General features: G+C 47.2%; 1 protein-coding gene across 2 annotated transcripts in view; it reads right to left on the minus strand.

Annotated features, from left to right (window-relative positions):
• Positions 1–16,732, minus strand: part of ARHGAP22 (Rho GTPase activating protein 22) — a 225,339-nt gene that overhangs the window by 162,044 nt on the left and 46,563 nt on the right. The window lies entirely within an intron of this gene.

Here is a 16,732-nt window from a genome sequence, read left to right on the forward strand (position 1 = left end):
CTCTAAGGAGTGAAAGGCCACGAGAGTGGGCTTTATGTGAGCAGCAGATGCCTGTTCTCTGATAGCTGGAGGGCAGCAGACAGACTCTGAATGTAAACCCTAAGTGTGCAGAAAAAGATACCAGAAAGGCCATTTAACCTCATGCAAAACGATGTTAGCAGAAGAAAGCGACGTCTCATTCCCCTGCCTTTCCTCAGATTAAAGCCTTAACAGTATATCTCTGAGACTCTCTGTAGATATTGGGAAGCACCGAGGCCTGTGGAGACCTCGCTTTCTCTTAAAGGTCAGTGCCACTGTAGCAATATTCCATGGGGTTACTTAAATACCCACTTTTAATTGCATTAACCCAGCAAAGCACCAGCCACGCAGATGAGGCTGTCATATTCTGATGTGTGTTTCAGGTCAAAGGGAAAAGGTTATTAATCATGCTGAGGTTTACTGACTCTGATCATTCCAGGTTCGTTTTCTAGGCCGTTCAGTTCTCAGTTTTAAAACAGGCAGTGTCCCTGTTTCTTGAAGACCTGCTGCCTCATCCCTGCTGTACGTTTGACAGCGCAGTAACACAACTTTGTTTTGCTTTGCGCCTCTGATACACCTGGGCCCCTGTAAAGAGTTAGGGTTGCAGAACTGTATAATAAGGGACAGCAGGGAGAGAGAAATTAGGAGGCACAAGCAAAAGATTGGACAAGAAAGAGATACAGGAGAGCAGTCCCAGGGGGCAGGAGGCCAAGCTGCAGAACTGAAGGGCCTTTCAACAACAGCAACATGTAGGGGATCAAAGAGACAGAGAGAGACTGGCTGGGCAAGATTATGGAGGATTTTAAAAACAAGGAACCCCATCTGGAAAAACAAATCTATTCAGGATGGGCCTGATCCTGAGAGGCATACAGGACCTGTATCTCCTACTGATTTCAATAAGAGTCTCAGGTGCCTAGCAGGTCTCTAGATTGGGCTCCCAAAGCAGAAGAGTTTATCCCAAAGCAGACAGAATGAATTAAAGGGTGGAAGTTTACTTGCTTTCCAACTAGTCAAGGTTCTTTTTCTAAGTGATTCAGAGGGAAGAGGTCCCTGCTGGGCACGCTGTTGCTATTGTTAGTTAGAGCCATCCCTAAATGCCAGCATTCTGTACTGACAAAGCACCAGGTGGTAGGAGATGCAAGTCCAGCTTTTCCAAACCAACTGCTGTAAAAGAAGCATTTATTCTGTCTGTCTCCTCTTACTTGGAGAAACAACTACAAGCCACTCTGAAATGAACTGCGATGGGTAAGCAAATCCTGTTCGGAAATGACTTTTAGCTGTCAGCATCTCTGAAACCTTTCACAAGGAGAAAACAGAAGTCTGTGCAAAGAACACTAACGAAGCAAGAACCAGCTCTCTTCTCTGAAGCAAGATTCATTTTCTGATCTTGCACTCCAGCCAAGGAGTGGGAGGGTGCACACACAAACCACCTGTCCACAATGCCTGGGTATTAAGCTGGCAAAATTCCGAGTTCAGCACAAAACCAAACTCCAAACAGTTCACAGGAAAGAGGAAGCTTTCCACTTGCTGGGCTATCTATAAAACACGTTTTCACTAGATCCCCCTGACTGCCAGGTCAGAGAGGAGTGGGGAGGGGTTGTAGGCAGAGCACACTGCACCAGCAAACCCTGTCTAGCAGATGGGACCTTGGGAGCAATTACAAGCGGGTATACCTTAAAGCAGCTCCTAGCCTCTATCTAGCAGTTACTCAGCCTTTACACATTTTAAAGTCTCACAATCTCCAAGGGAGGTTGTGGAATCCCCATCACAGGAGGTTTTTAAGAACAGGTTGGACAAACACCCAGCAGGGCTGGTCTAGGTTTACTTGATCCTGCCTCAGCGCAGGGGGCTGGACTTGATCACTTCTCAAGGTCCTTTCCAGCCGGACATTTCTATGATGCTGTGATTTCATGTTGACCAATAGAGGCCGCTGTTTAGTTAAACACATTTCGCTTTTAAACAATCCAAATATCAGTGTCACTTATTGAGAAATGCACATGCCTTAGAATATGTTATGAATTTTTATGTTTACCAGGTGTCACTTCTTCACATTTAAATTCTAAGTACACTAAAGTGTCCCAAGGACCCTTAGGAAGCCAACAAGAAGCTTTTCTCTGTTTCTTTGTGAACATTAAACTAAATGGTCCCAGGGGAATGCAGACAAGGTTGTCATAATTGGATTTCACATACAGTGACACTGTGATGCATTTAGAATAGAAACTTTTTCAAAGACAGTCTAAATAAACACAATGACAAAGGAAATGGTGGGGGGAAGCTTCTGATGTGTTGACCAGGTGGCATTTGAATGCATTCTACATTGCAGGAGTTTTAGAATGAGTATCAATTCTATGCACATAGGCAGGGATTTTCAAGAGTGTTCAGCATTGGTCTAACTATGTTCCCACTGAAGACAATGGGAATTTTACCAGTCATAGAAACATAGGGCTGGAAGGAACCTCAAGACAGATGCTTGTCTAACCTAATCTTAAAAATCCACCATGAGGGAGATCCTACAACCTTCCTAGGTAATCAGTTCCAGGGCTGAACTATCATTATGGTTAGGAAGGGTTTTTTTCTAATAGGAGCAGAGTTAAGCCAGTACAGAGTGCTTTTGAAATCTCACCCATAATTTATATGCCCATGGCTTATTCAGACTCCCATATTCACACAAAACCAAGTCTCAAGATCCTCCAAATCACAGAAGCAAATTCCTCACTCTGAAAAGGTCTTTTTGTAAATAAAGCTCTTTATTGTAAGCGATTTTTGAAGTGTGGGCGTGTGTTTATCAGATATTGGTTGGCAAAAAGGAGGAGGATGAGGTGGTGGTGATGGTTAGGAAAATGCTCAAAGAGCAAAGGATTAGGAACATTTCACATCATTATACTGCAAAGTTATTTATTCCTACCAAATAGATGGGGGCGGGGGAGGGGAATTACATCCAGAATAGCTGTGTAATTTGAGTAAAATATCTGTGGTTTGAGAGAGAAGGGGAGGTTGGAGGGAGGTTGAAAATAGCAAGTGTGACAAGATGGTTGATATAGTATGGTGGGTCCTGTGCTTTTCTTGGTGGGGGGGCTAAAATACCACCCCTTACCCCTACTCTTGGGGCACCGAGGGCCCCACTAGTGGCCCAGGAAGGTGGTAAAGGAGGGAAGCAGGGGCAGGGTCTGGGTTTGCTCCTCACTCTGAGTCCCAGCCCCTCTCAACCCCTGCAGGTTCTTACCCTCTTCTCCTTTGGGTGGGGTACCTTCAGTCCTTAAACGCTGGTGGAGGGTCTCCCTTACTCCAGATTTCTGTTCCTCCAAGTCTAATAGCACACCTCCAAGCTCCAGTCCTCTCTCCTTCCTCCTGACTGCCTGAAGCAGGGGGTTTTATTAGGTTTCTAACAGGGCCTTAATTGATTACAGGTGCTCCAATTAGCCTGTAGCAACCCTCCCTAGTCTACAGGGAACCACGCCTTAATTAACCTAGGGTTTATATACTTCCCTTCTACCACTTCCCACTGCTCCCTGGCCCTCCTGTATCACATATCCCCCTCCCCTGCTCAACGCCATGGGGTTTGGCTACTTGGGACAAAAGACAGTGTTGTCGTGATAGGCCGTTCGCGTTGCTGTGTTGGCTGCCGGCTCTATGCTGGATCCGGAAGTGAAAAGGTTGTAGGGACAGGAACCATCTAGTCACTCGTGCATTCCTCTCCTTATTTGTGTGCATCCATTGGAGCGGGGCGTGGTCCGTCACAAGGGTGAACTGCCACCCAAGTAGGTAGTACCGTAGAATCTCCATGGCCCATTTAATTGCTAGGCATTCCTTTTCTACTACGGTGTACCGTTGCTCCCTGGGCAGGAGCTTTTGGCTGAGGTAACGGATCGGGTGCTCCTCATCTCCCACCATCTGTGAAAGGCCGGCCCCAAGTCCTACCTCCGAGGCGTCTGTTTGTAGGATGAATTCCTTTGTGAAATCTGGGGCTATGAGCACTGGCTGGCTGCAAAGGGCTGTCCTTAGGTCTGTGAAAGCTTCCTCTGCTTCCTCGGTCCACTTAACTATCTCCGGGCCCCGAGCTCTTATTAGGTTTGTCAGAGGCGCTGCCCTTGTGGCGAAGTGAGGGATGAACCGGCAATAGTACCCTACTATCCCTAAGAATGCTCTGACTTGTTTTTTTCGGATTGGGCGGGGCCATTTCTGTATTGCCTCCACTTTGTTCCACTGGGGCTTCACCAGGCCCCTTCCGACTACATACCCGAGATATCTGGCCTCGGCTATCCATATTGCACATTTGGATGGGTTAGCAGTGAGGCCAGCCTGTCTAAGAGTATCTAGTACCGCTTCCACTTTCCCCAGGTGTGTCTCCCAGTCAGGACTATGGATTACCACGTCATCTAAATAGCCAGAAGCATACTTGGCATGGGGTCAAAGTAATCTGTCCATCAATCATTGGAAAGTTGCAGGGGCCCCATGGAGCCCAAAAGGGAGGACGGTATATTGGAAGAGGCCCATCAGGTGTAGAGAAAACGTTTTTTTCCTTGGCGTCCTCAGCCAGGGGGATCTGCCAGTAGTCTTTTGTCAAGTCCAAGGTGGTCAAGTATCGGGCCTTGCCTAACTGATCCACCAGCTCATCAACACATGGTATCGGGTAGGCATCGAATTGGGATACCTCATTTAACTTCCGAAAGTCATTACAAAAACCTCAGGGTGCCATCAGGCTTGGGGACCAAGACAATAGGGCTGGACCACTGGCTGTGGGATTCCTCAATCACCCCAAGTTCCAGCATCTTCCTTACTTCTGCCCTAATTTCTTCTCTTTTTGCCTCCAGTATGCGATATGGCTTTATGGTCACCCTTGCTCTGGGACAGGTGACAATGTGGTGTTGGATCAGCCTCGTACGGCCTGGTTGTGTGGAGAACACATCTTGGTTCCACTGGATCATTTCGATGACCGCTGTTCGTTGTTCTGGGGCTAATTCGGGGGATATCCTTATGTGCCCTTGTGGGCCATCTGCCTGGGGTGTGGCCGGTGGGATGGCCAGGCACGTCTCCCGATCGTACCAGGGTTTCAGTAAGTTGACATGATAGATCTGCTCTGGCCTTCGGCGGTCTGGCTGCTTTACCTTATAATTTACCTCCCCAACAGCTTCAACGATCTCATAGGGTCCATGCCAACTGGCCAGGAGCTTACTTTCTGCTGTTGGTACCAGCACCAGCACCCGTTCTCCTGGTTGAAATTTCCGTGTTTTTGCCCAACAATTGTAGTAGGTTTGTTGGGCCTCTTGTGCTTTCTCCAAATGCTCTCGTACTATGGGGGTCACTTGGGTTATTCGTTCTCTCATCTGGGCTACATGTGCAATGACATTCTTCCCTGGGTTGGGTTGTTCCTCCCATTCCTCCTTCGCAATGTCTAATATGCCACGTGGTGGCGTCCATACAGTAGCTCGAAGGTGGAGAAACCAGTAGAGGCTTGGGGAACTTCTCGTATTGCAAACATCAGATATGATAGGAAGGTATCCCAATCTTTTCCGTCTTGGGCCACCACCTTTCGGATCATACTCTTGAGAGTGCGGTTAAATCGCTCAACCAGACCATCTGTTTGGGGATGATAGACCGAGGTCCACAAGGCTTGGATGCGGAGCAGGGTACATAAGTCTTTCATTACTCTCGACATGAAGGGAGTCCCTTGATCTGTCAGGATCTCCTTAGGGATGCCTACCCTAGCCAAAACCTGCACCAGTTCTTTTGCAATTGCCTTGGACATGGGGTTCCTTAGAGGAATGGCTTCGGGGTACCATGTAGCGTAATCCAGGATAACAAGTAGGCTTCAGTGGCCCCGGGCTGTTCTTTCTAGTGGGCCCACTAGATCCATTGCTATTCTTTCAAAAGGAACTTCAATTATGGGCAAGGGTACCAACGGGGTCCTTAACTGAGGTCGGGGACTATGCAGCTGGCACTCTGGGCAGGAGGTGCAATAGTGTTGGACTTCGGCCAGTAGAACCTTCTTAGGACTCTATCCAGGGTCTTGTCTGCTCCTAAATGTCCCCCAAACAGATGACTGTGAGCTAATTCTAATACAGCCCTTGTGTGCTTCTGTGGCACCAAGAGCTGTTCTACTACTTCCCCCCGTATTGGCACTACCCGGTACAACAGATCCTGCTTGATTATATAGTATGGCCCTGTGCCTTTGGTTTTCCCTTCTACTGGTACGCCATTTACCTCTACTACCTCCTCCCTCACGTTTGCATATAGTGGGTCATCGGCTTGGTTCTGCCCAAAACATTCGCGTGCGGGACCAATCTGGCCTGATTCTATTGACTTGGGTTCCCCTCCTTCTTTTGGGGTGCTTCTGCTCATGCTGGGGGCCGTCTCTGGGTCTCCACGAGCCTTCCTCCCAACCAGGGCAGCTTTCTGGTTTGCTGCCAAGATCCTGCTTCCTAATCTTTTGTCTGCTCTCCTTTCCCATCTGGATTTCCGGGACTTCCCAGGGGGTGAAAATAACTCTGGGGAAAACCCAGCAAAAATTGTGGTAGGATCATCCATGGGTACCTCACATTCTGCTCGGGGTTTACTTCCCTTCCCTAACTCAAGGGTGGGGAGTAGGCTCTCGAACCCAGGAAAGTCCCTGCCAATTAAGACTGGGTAAGGGAGCTTGGGGACCACCCCTGCAGTCATCTTGGTAGTACTTCCCTGGATCTCAATCCGTATTGGAATTGTGGGGTAGAAATTTACTGTGCCATGGACACATGTCACTCCAGTGCTCTTGGCCCGGCTCAGTTGGTCTTGCCCCACTAATTTCCCTGAGACCAATGTGACAGCACTCCCAGAGTCCACCATAGCTATGGTCTGGATGCCATTCATCTTTACTCGCCTGGTGTACTCATGTTGGGCCATCGCAACCCCCACCAGGCTGATTAGGCCACATTGGTCCCCGGGATCCCCCAGATTACATTGCATGGGCTCCTCCCTGTTGGGGCACTGGGCTGCTATATGCCCCAACTCTCCACACTCATAACAGCGATATCTCATTCTGGAGGTTGCCCTCTGTCTTGGGCCCTCTGACTCGCTTACCCAACCCTCTCCCCCCGGGCCCCCAGGTCCCTTTGGGGCCTCAGGCTGCTCCTTGGTGCCTGTTCTTCCAGCTATGGGTTTCCTGGAGTTCTCGATGATCCGGGGCCTCGGGGTTGGGACTGGTGTCCTAAAACGCCGTGTTTCACCTCCTGGGGTTTCAAACAGTTCATGGGCTGCCAGTTGTCTCTCTACAAGGGTGACTAGTTCATCATAGGTGGAGGGGTCATTCTGGCCTACCCAGGCTCGGAGGCCCGAGGATAGTCCCCTCATATAGTGGTCCAGTACCAGGAGCTCCATCATTTTCTCTGAGCTGAGAGCCTCCGGGCGTAACCACTTCCGGGCTAGGTGGATTAGGTCAAATAGTTGTGATCGCGGTGTCTTGTCTTCACAGTACTGCCATTCATGGAACCTCCAGGCTCTCAAGGCTGTTGTTACCCCTGCGCTGGCAGGATCTCCGCCTTCAGTCGGGGGCAATCTGCGGCCTCCTCTGTCGTCATATCATAGTAGGCCTTCTGGGCCTCCCTGCACAAAAATGGGGCAAGGATCCCTGACCACTGGTCTCAGGGCCAGGCCTCCCTCAGAGCTGTCCTCTCAAAAGCCAGGAGGTACGCCTCCACATCATCCTCCCGGGTCATTTTCTGCCGACAGTAGCTGGCCCGTATGGTCCCCATGTCCTATCATACCTGCGGCTCAGCTCCGTAAGGACCTTCACTTGGTTCACTAGTTCCTGCAGCATGGCCCAATCTTGGGTGGCCTGGGTCATCAGCAGGTGATTGGTCTCTTGCTGCAGCCGCATGTCCTCCTGTTGGGCAGCTGCCTGAACCCGGGTAGCCTCCTGCTGGGCGGCAGTGGCTTGCACGAGTGCTTTGACCAGATCCTCCATCTTGAGGCAGGGTGTTTGTGACCCACTCTGGATTATGTTCACAGCGCAGAGATCCCACTCCTGACACCACATGTGACAAGATGGTCGATATAGTATGGTGGGTCCTGCACTTTTCTTGGTGGGGGAGCTAAAATACCACCCCTTACCCCTACTCTTGGGGCACCGAGGGCCCCACTAGTGGCCCAGGAAGGTGGTAAAGGAGGGAAGCAGGGGAGGGGTCTGGGTTTGCTCCTCACTCTGAGTCCCAGCCCCTCTCAACCCCTGCAGGTTCTTACCCTCTTCTCCCATGGGTGGGGTACCTTCAGTCCTTAAATGCTGGGGGAGGGAATGTCCCTCCCCTGCTGGGGTAGGGTCTCCCTTACTCTGGTTTTCTGTTCCTCCAAGTCTAACAGCACACCTCCAAGCTCCAGTCCTCTCTCCTTCCTCCTGACTGCCTGAAGCAGGGGGTTTTATTAGGTTTCTAACAGGGCCTTAATTGATTACAGGTGCTCCAATTAACCTGTAGCAACCCTTCCTAGTCTACAGGGAACCACGCCTTAATTAACCTAGGGTTTATATACTTCCCTTCTACCACTTCCCACTGCTCCCTGGCCCTCCTGTATCACACAAGCTACAGACAAACCATGTCTCTCCCTAATAACCTAAGACTCTGTACACCCAATATGCACTATGTACACATAGGACCCTCTATATGCCCTGCTAGTATCTACAGAACCTGAAAACCCCATATACACTAGTATATCCTACATACAACAGCATGTGTATGCTGCATGTATTCTGTATACATTGTGTACCACATTGACCAATTGTCATCTGATGTTTTAGAGATCACAAGTTTTGCCACCTAAAACTTTAGCTGACAAGTATATTTCTTGTCAAACCCATTTGACAAGCAGATATTATCTAGCAATGTAACTATGGGGTGGGGCTCAGGGCAGTAAGAAACACCTGCAGAGAGCTGACTACTTCACTGAGAAACAAAAACATCCTTGGACAACACCTCCATAAATGCAGAAGCCGGGTCTCCAACACTCCAGAGGGAAGCCAAGGTTCTTCTGTATTGGACGAAAAGCTCATTTAACATGTCTTTGGGCTTACACATAAACATGCAGCGTCAAAGTGGATTGGCTCAGCAGCCAATGAATACAGCAGGGAGAGTGGAGCTGCCACCTAGACGTGTTCATGGATGTAAAGATGACTCTGAGAACATCTTCCATCAACCTGTCACACTGAGGTTAAGAAAAAGGTGTCCGGATTCTACTCCAAGAGGGACTCCAAAGCTCTCATCACAGACTCTTTCTCCCGAAGATGGACAAGAACTCTACTGTGTGCCTTCATGTCAGTGGCTTGATGACAATCCAACAGATCCAGGAGGAGGGGCCTGAAGTGATAGTCATTGCTTGTTGCTGGCCAAGGAGGAGGCCATGGTTGTTGGATCTAGCTTATCAGGAAGTCAGTCTCTCATTTTACTTCCCCTCAGGAGGGATCTCCTCTTGCAAGGTCTGATCTTGCAACAGGAGCCAGAAAAATGGAAGCTGTGACTTCTGAGAAAAGGCAACAGGAGAGTTACTCTGATGAGCTGATGAATACTTTATTAGCCAGCTGCAAAGCCTCAGCAAACAAGATGTGCAGCAAAAGAAAGACAAGATTCAGTTCCTGAGGCAGGGATATTAATAATGTAATTCCTGAAAAGATTTTCCGCTCAAAGAAAGTAAAATTCCAGGTAAGCACAGGACAATTTGTACTGTGGGATATCTGGAGATAGTCATACCTTTCCAGCAATAGAAACCAAATGATCTGTGGTAATTAAGTTGTTTGATGAGACTCTTCATTCATGTGCATCAGTTTTCCCATATGTAAAATGGGGATAATGGTACTGACATCCATCATAAAGCACTTGGAGATGTAAGGATGGAAAGTGCTATAGAAGAGCTAAGTAATATTATCATTATGGTCAATTAAAGATGAATATTATTCTGCATAATATTAGTGGGAATCACTCAAACTGGCTTGGGATTGCCATAGTGTTTAATGTTTTGGCCTTTTAGAGGTACATTAATGGTATATCTTTCTCTTGAACTGCACTTACCAACTTGGACTTTAGGCCAAGATTTTCAAAAGCTGATTTCAACTCCTGAGTAAGTGAGCTTATTTTCAAAAGAGCCAAACACTTAGCAGCTCCCATTAAGGCAGTTGGTGGTGCTGGGTGCACACCATTTTTGAAAAACTGGCTGACATATTTAGGAGCCTAAGGGCCTGTCTTCACTAGAAAGATCCACCAGTGTAACATATACAGATGTATCTTACCCACTGATTAGCCCCAGTAATGGGGGTGGGAGCGGGAGGGAGGGAAGGTTGGTCTGTGCTTTACAGCATGCAGATCAAACACAGACCAGGCAGTTTGCTCCTCATAATGCTAGTGAAGGAAATACTGTCCCAACGAGTTAAATGTTTCAAGGTACTTATTAAGGGGGGAGGAATCCAGAAAGCTACAGCGATGTTTTTGGTGCAGTTGGAGTGCCTGTTAGTGCTGGCAGCTTAACTGCTCAGTAAAATATACTCACTTGAAAATATCAGCTGGGAGTTGTTCTTTGGCATGAAAGTAGGAGAAAGAAAGTACCTTTCCTTTGCACACAGCCCACACAAAGGTGTGTGTGTGTGGGGGGGGGTGGAGGCAGAGCTGATAATGCGCCACTCTGACATCTAGAAGGAATTCTAACTGGTAAACTACTATCCGGCGTGTTTATGAACCCGTTTCTTTCTGAATGATGTACTAAAGCCAGTTTGAAGTGGCAGCTGGCCCACTGTCAAACAGCTGCAGGGATCTCCCACGCAAAGCCCTCCTTTTGTTTACATCTGAAATTCTCCAGAAATGCTACTGTGCTATCAGTGGGCACCAGCTTGCACTGGGCTTTCTAAACAAGACAGGGGAGAGATTGACAAGGACGTGGCATGCAGCCTTGGGCAGAACATTTCGGATTTGTATTTTTCTTTTAAGTGTTTACGCCATGAAATAGAACTGTTGTTTTGGAAACAGAATTTTAAAAGCTTTCATTAACTTCTGCTATGTGTTTCTAAAGTGCCTGTTAGCTAGGGCTGATGTTTTCAAAACTGCTGATAGGTCTTGGCTGCTCAATTTCCATTCATTTTAGTGGTGTTTAAGGGTCTCATCCAGCAGATGTGCTTAACTTCATCCTCCTGCGTGGTCCTGGTGATGTAAGTGTAATTCATATTTTACAACCTGTTAACTTAAGTGTTGAAGTAGAGTATGCACTAGCTCAACCACAAAATCTTGGCTTGAGGCAGGAATCACTGGGTGACATTCTCTGACCTGTGCTCCACAGCGGATGATCATAATGGTCCCTTCTGGGCTTAAAAATCTATGAATGAAGTTAAGCACATCCATTCGTTTATGCAGGATCCGTGTCTCCGCTTGTTTACCTGCAGTATTTCAAAAGTGCTCAGCATGCAGCAGCTTCTGTGGAGAATGACTGGTGTAAACGTCAGTGGAGTTGCACAAGATTTGCTGAGGCAAGCTTTTGGCGGAAGGGGTTATGGGTTACAGTTGGTCTGTTCAGCACTGAGCACAACAGGACCCCAACCTGATTGCGATCACTCAGTGTGCTATTGTAATACAAACAAACAGTAATAAAATATCTGATCAGACTCAAGCCCTGTTACTGTAGCGTGTTTATAAGAAGTGCAGCCTTCTTTATTTCCTTCGAGACCCTTTAGAGGTGACATGAACATAGCTTTTTCCGTAAAGAAACTAGAGTTCAGGTCGTGCTAATCGTAACTTATATTTTTAACCAGCTCTAAACATTTACTTTCCCCAAAGCTTCCTTCCTCCATCCCCATTTTCTTGGCAGGTGCAGAACCCGCCAGCATGCACATTCTTTCAACGGCTGACTTGAATGTCAGCCAACGTAGACAGATTGCTTTGTAAATGTAGGATTATAGTGTGCTTGACATCCATAAACCAGAGCTGATCTAATTGCAATCCACTTAAGATGTTGATAACTGCACCCCCACCTAGTACCAGGGAGGCTTTATATCATGCTGAACTCAAGCCCTGTTTGTAAGCTCTGTTTTTGCTTCTAAAGCACCAGGTGTCTGACGCTAAATGAGTCTGGGGGAAAAAAGTAAGTGGGGGCTAATGGAGATAAGAGCTTTGAAAGTGGGAGAGTCCCACATTACAGGGGAAGGTCTGGGAGGCTAGGCTAATAGGGTTGGTTAAAAGAGAGTCTGCCTTCCTTGCAATGACGGACAATCTTGCAACCCTTGTTGGCCTCTCCAGGATCTGAGCTGTGCTTTTAACATGGCCAACCTGTGGCTGCTGCAAAACTGCTAGATTGTTAAGGGCCTGTCTGCACTAGGGATCCCTGCACCAATGTAGTTACACTGATGCAAAGTTCCTGTGAAGATACAGGCCTGCAGTGATGATACTACTGCAGCGATGTATGTTTGACACCAAAGCAGGACATTTACATGGGGTTGCACCAGTCTAGTTACATTGGTGTAGTTATATCTACCAGTCAAGTTACATCAGTGCAAAAATCTCTCAAGTAGACAGTCCCTGGGTGCTAATGGTGGAACATTTTGGTTTGCATAACCGTGTCTGTGTCATTTGGACCTAGAGTGACCAGATGTCCACATTTTATAGGCACAGTCCCATATTCTGGGCTTTGTCTTATATAGACACCTATGCCCCTCCCCCGCCCCCCGTCCTGATTTTTCACACTTGCTATCTGGTCACCCTATTTGGACCTGCAAAGCCAAGCAGAAAATCTCATGAGAACAAACTTTCTCATGCAAACTCTGTTGCTTCTTATTTCTGGTGAACTAACCCAGAATTCAATGGAGTTTGTACAGCTCTTGTTTTGGTCCCCATGGATTCAGAGGTCTTGATTGCTCATCAGTTTTTGCTGATGGCCACACCCAGTGCAGCAACAGAAACACCCACACCTTATTGCCAGCATTGTGACGCAAACATGTAACAGCTGTGAAGATGGTAGATGGCGTCATGTTCAAGATACTTCTTTGGCATAAGCAATTCTCTCTCCTGAACATTATTAGTATGAGCCTGTTTGAGAGCCATGAAGGTATCGCAGGTGGAATAAGGGAGTAACTGGCAACACAGGAGTTGCAAGCTGGGTGGTGGTGGGGATCAGAAGGGGATCGAGGGATCAGGAGCTAACATGAATGAATTTTGTTTTCCCTGTGTGCCCTGTAGGCCCAGGGGGTGGGTGAATTTCCTCAGGCCTGTACAGCACTTGAGAGACCCTCAGATAGGCAGTGCTCTAGGACCACAGGGCCTTTGGGTAAAGGGATAGCAGTCGTGTACCTGCCCCTCCCACTCCCGGTTGTTAGATCTGTTACCTCTGGACCCAGGAACCTGCCAATTAAGACATAAGACTGGCTATACTGGGTCAGAACAATGGTCCAACTAGCCCAGTATCCTGTCTTCCAACAGTGGCCAGTACCAGATGCTTCATAGGGAAGAACAGAACAGGACAATTATCCAGAGATCCATCCCCTGTCATCCAGTCCCAGCTTCTAGCAGTCGGAGCTTTGGGACATTCAGAGCATGGGGTTGTGTCACTGACCATCTTGACTAATAACCAAGACATGGACAGACAGCTAAGTAACTTGCTTGTTTTATTCAGCTACTGCATTGCTTCTTGCTCTGACACTCTCTTTATTGCTCCACTACTAGGGCTCTTGATATCTACAGATGCCCTCTAGTGATCAGGCAAAGAACACACAATTACAGTCCTCCTTCCTTATTGAGTTGCTACCCTCGCCCCCAACATGTCTAACCTAACATTATAAATTTCCAGTGTAACTAAGGAGGTCAGAATACGCATCTGAGTACTCCAGACAGAATGAGAGGATTATTCTGCCTCTGTATCACCGTCAGCCTTAACTATCAACTATTTCAATCTAAATTGAGTCGCTCCGGTGGTTTCCTTTGGTGCACACAGGGTAACATCTTTCAGGTTCTGGAGTAGACCCTTCAGCAGATGCTTCAGATGACAATTCATGTTCTGGTTCCTCCATGCTAGGAATCTTTGGAACTACAGTGTCCTGAACTTCAGAATTTGGATCAGCCAGAGCAGGTACAGACGGTGTCTTTGTTTTGGGGGAAAATCCCAAATCTGCTCGATGTTGCGATGCCATATCACATTAGGTGTACCTTCTGAGTTTGGATAGTATCAGGAACCCAGTTGTGGTCACCTCTGTATCCTCGAGCAAGAGCATGTTATCCAATCCATAACTCTGTAAACAAAGAGGGTCCACACTCCTTTGCTTGCACTGATACTGAGCGTGCTTTACCTTGCCTTTGATAGATAGAGACCGTTGGTCTTCAAGGTTTTTTCCCCAGCACTTTTCACCATCACTGAAAATGAGAGAGAATTCACAGAGGTGTCTACGTTTTAGGAAGTGATTCACTATTTTGGGTGCCCAGTTGACATCTTGAGGGTGTTTAAATTTCAGAGAGCGCTGAGCACTCTGCCCTGTCCTCTTGAAATTGAAGGTGACTCAAGCTCGGTACCACCCAACACCAACGTAGGCCCGTGTTCCTTATCGACAGTAGGATCTTCATCCTTTCAGTTTCACCCAAAGGATTCTGTTCTATCCCAGTACTGTCTCTTTTCCTTGCTCCTCTTCCCTGGGCGTTACTCAGGCTGCTGCTAGCTTTGTGCTTTAAGATGCATTCAGTGGGCTTTACCATGTCACTTTAGAGAACGTCACAGGTGCACACACCTCCGGAAAGTTACTATAACTCCACAGCTGGCTGAGGCAGGAAGGTCAGGAGCTAGGATTACGTTTCCTTTGTAGACTAGATTTCATGGGCGAGGAGACATTGGATTCATTGGGGCCTATAGCGGCAGCTTACCTGGAGCAGCATTGGGCACATCCATTGCCTCAGCCTACATTCTTCCTAGCCAATTCTATTCCTTTACTGAATTAATTCTCCTCTGCTGGAGCAAAAGTCAATCATCCAGGGCCTTACCCTCCATACAGGCCTCCCCCAGTGAGTCACAGTCCTTTACAGCCCACCCTAGCTCTGTCTGGCTCATCCCCAGGTTTCTCTTATATAGTGTAGCCCCACAGGTCACATGACCATGACATCCCGCAGCCTCTCAGTCCCATCACCTGAGAAGCGGGCTAATCCAGGCTGAGCCCAACTGCCCATAAAGGGCCAGCTCACCCTGTCACCGGCCCTCTAACTCCCTTTACTCTTGAGCAAACAAGAGAGTTTAATCACCTATAGATTCCTATGTGGTCTCGTCTAAAGCGAACCACCTAGGTGCTCAGATACTGTGGTGTATAGCATGGTATAAATAACTATGTAAATCATCTCAAGCAGACCCCATGCTTTTTATCTGGAAAAACTTGTGTCAATGTTAACTCATTCCTGCTTTAATTCCCAGTACAGACATTTTAGAAGCCTGATGGCTAGTTTTCTGGGTATGTGCCTGCTGTAAAGTAGCTGGCAGATTGGCTCATGTCTCTTGCTGTTCTGTCTGGGGCCTACAGTTGATTTCGTTTTCCTTTAGGGAGGTACAGTGACGCTGGCACTTATCAGTATCCAACCAAATTCTGTCCTGGAGGAAGGATTTGAAAACAAAAAGAAAGAAACTGTAAACACAGCAGCAGTGTTTAAAATGAAAAAGGGGAGCGTTTCCCCAGCAGCCAGAGCCATGGCACATATGGGCATTGGGAAAAGCATGCAGCAGGATCATTTGGGAGGCATTTGTCTCCACATTAGGAAATGGAAAGTAAACGCTGCTAGAAGAGCCTCTAACAAAAACCAACAAACCATAAAATCCAGAATTGAGCTGCGGCAGGGGAGTAGCAGCCACCATAACCGCATGATCCTAGCATCCCCAGAATGCAAGTAGGAAAGCAGGGCTCTAGCCAGCTTCCCCTGCGTGCCCGCTCTTCATGGAATGGCTGAGTGGGCAGCCTGCAGCCACCTCCCTCCCATCTGTTCTGCTTCTCTGAGCTGGAAACAAGGAGGAAGCTCAAGAGCCATGCGATTGGCCAGCTCCCCACATACTCCATTGACCTCAGTCTGGGAACTGCCACTCTAGCCAAAAGCACCTTGTTACTGACCCTCCAAACTTTCCATCTCATTAGGTCCTGCTGGAAATTCATGCACGGGCCACTTTTGAAAAGTTTCAATTAAGCAAAGTTATCAGTGATGATTGTTTTAGAGGTACCAGTCTCCATTATTAAGGTTGTAGCCAATGGCCCACCATAAGGCTCAGGAAATAGCAATAAAACCACAAAATGAATGAACAAACTCTTTCCTCTCTCAAACAAAGCTGTAGGCCAGGATTCTCAGAAGTAGGAGCCTAAAGTTATGGCTCAGATAAAAGGTAGCTCATACCAATGCAACCATAACAGTGTAAACACACGTAACACTGGTCTACAATTTTTGAGAAGTCGTCTGCTTCAGAGATAAAATGTGCTATTTATTATGTATTTTGATGTGCTGAATTCAAATATGACAATTAAAACAACTGACTGGCTACTGTTTCTAAGATATTTAAGTTTTTACATTTTATGTCTATGTATATTGTGTAGATAGTAGAGTTTTAATCATAAATTGTAAACCTAGGTCTTTTCATGTGTTTATGGTTGCTTTACATGATAATATTTCACCTGTCCTGTTTATGTAACACTTTAAAAATCAGCAAAAGGGTTATATAAATAAAATTTATTATGAAACAAAAGGCAAAAAACTATTATGTACATAGTTTAGTC

The sequence above is a fragment of the Trachemys scripta genome, chromosome 7 (genome assembly GCF_013100865.1).
Source record: "Trachemys scripta elegans isolate TJP31775 chromosome 7, CAS_Tse_1.0, whole genome shotgun sequence".
Classification (NCBI taxonomy): domain Eukaryota; kingdom Metazoa; phylum Chordata; order Testudines; family Emydidae; genus Trachemys; species Trachemys scripta.